The sequence below is a fragment of the Octodon degus genome, unplaced genomic scaffold (genome assembly GCF_000260255.1).
Source record: "Octodon degus isolate 3935 unplaced genomic scaffold, OctDeg1.0 scaffold00050, whole genome shotgun sequence".
NCBI lineage: Eukaryota > Metazoa > Chordata > Mammalia > Rodentia > Octodontidae > Octodon > Octodon degus.
In genome coordinates this window covers 2,430,338-2,432,305 of record NW_004524626.1, presented here as the reverse complement: position 1 = coordinate 2,432,305, position 1,968 = coordinate 2,430,338, and positions in this window count along the sequence as shown.

The window sequence follows — 1,968 nt, the reverse complement described above, 5'->3', positions numbered from 1 at the left end:
ATTCTCCAAAGTTTTGTTCCATTTATTTTCTAGTCTTCCAGGAAGACAACAGTTGTGAATATTAGGGCTTAAAAATGAGGCTACTCCAGACATGATGGGGCCTTTTTATAAACCTGGCACTTTGACAGGATGATGGCAAGTTGAAGCCCAGCATGGGCAATTTAGTGTCTTAGCCAGTTCTGAAAAAAAAAAAAAAAAAAAAGAACAAACGAACAAACAACACATAAAGCATATCTGGGGATATATTTTAAAGACCCTGGATTCATCACCAATAGTCAAAAACAAAACAAACAAACAAACAAAGAAAAAAAGGTAAAAGATTTTTCTAAAGCACTGCCTCTTTCTGTAGCATATTAAGAACCATCTTTGGACTCAATCTTGCAATGTTTCCTCTACCATATATAGATGAAAATTCTTCTATCTTGGGGTTGACCTCAAGCCTACAGGGGAAAAAGAGAAGTTGCACAGAAAACAAACAGTCCAAAAACTAGCTACCCAGGGCTGGCCAAATAGCTCAGTGGATTAAAGTGCAGGGGCCAGGGTTCAATGTGCCCAGGGCACGCTGAGAAGGCATTTGAGACTGGTCATGGTGCCTCATGCCTGTAATCTCAGCTCTTGGGAGGCTGTAAATAGGCGGATGGCTCCGAGTTCAATCTAGTAGTGAGACCCTTCCCTAAAACACACACACACACACACACACACACACACACACACAAGTTTACTACCCAGAAAAGTTGGAAGGCTCAGTAGGTATAGGCAGGGTGATCCAGGGATTAGATGCTCTGTTCCCATCCCGCCTTGTATGGTTTTTCAACAGTTGAGCTTTGATGGGATGTGGTGGTTTAGAAATAGCCGGATATTCAGGAAGAACTCTGTGGATGCTGAAGCTGGTGGCCCAGCAACAGAGAAGGCACACACTCCTTGGAGACACAGCCAAGGGGAGCAAAATAAAACTGCCTTGCTTTCTTCCCTTAACTAAGATGGGGACAATTAAAAGGAGGCTCCAATCCATTAATGGGATACAAACAAACTATTTCTGTATTAAAGTCAGTGTATTTAAAACTTTTTGGCAAATTAGTGGACAGGAAATGGATGAGACCTGGGGCCTTTCATCACTACTGAAATCCATTAGCATGCCAAGTTCCACGTAAGCAGGGATGCCAACTGTTTTTTTTTAACTGCTAATTCAGCAGTGCCCTGAAGGTAGTATAGCAGGAACTCACTAGGTATCTTTAAGGAAATTGCAATGTGAGATGCACTTGCCAACTGCCCTCTAAGAATCTTGGTGCAAGTTTGCAAACATGTGTGTCACAAATGTCTTTTAGGGATCAAACCCTCACTGAGGAAGCATATGTATGCATGCAGCTGCTGCTGTTGTTGCTATTTTTTAAAAACTAGAAAATATAATGTTTCTAAATGAACAAAAAATTTAAACACTAAAAATTAAAACTAATGTACAGAATAGGCAAAATTATATTATTAAAAGTCATGATAATGGGTGTCACTGTGAGGTAGGTGAGTGTTTTGATTGGAAGAGGACAAAAAGGGCATTTCAAATGAGCTTGAGCTATTCTATGGTTTGACCTGTGTTTTTGTTATACAGTACTTATAATGTGTTGTTTTGTATTTATGTTTACACACTCATTTAATCAATTAAAAATATACTCTAATTTGCATTTGGATTTACATACTTACATTCTAATAATCCAATAATGGTGCTTTTTTAAAGTTTAAAAAATTCAAGTTGCTATTTTTTTCTGCAGAAAGTTTGCATCAACTTTGACTCCCAGAGACTGGTGTTGCATCCCTGGTACCACACGCCTGAGCCACCCAGGCCTGGTGTGGTGGCGCATGCCTGTAATCCCAGCACTGAACAGGCTGAGACAGGAGGATCACTACGAATCCGAGCTGCATAGTGAGACCCTGTACCAAACACATTAAAAACAAACAAACAAACAAACAAACAAA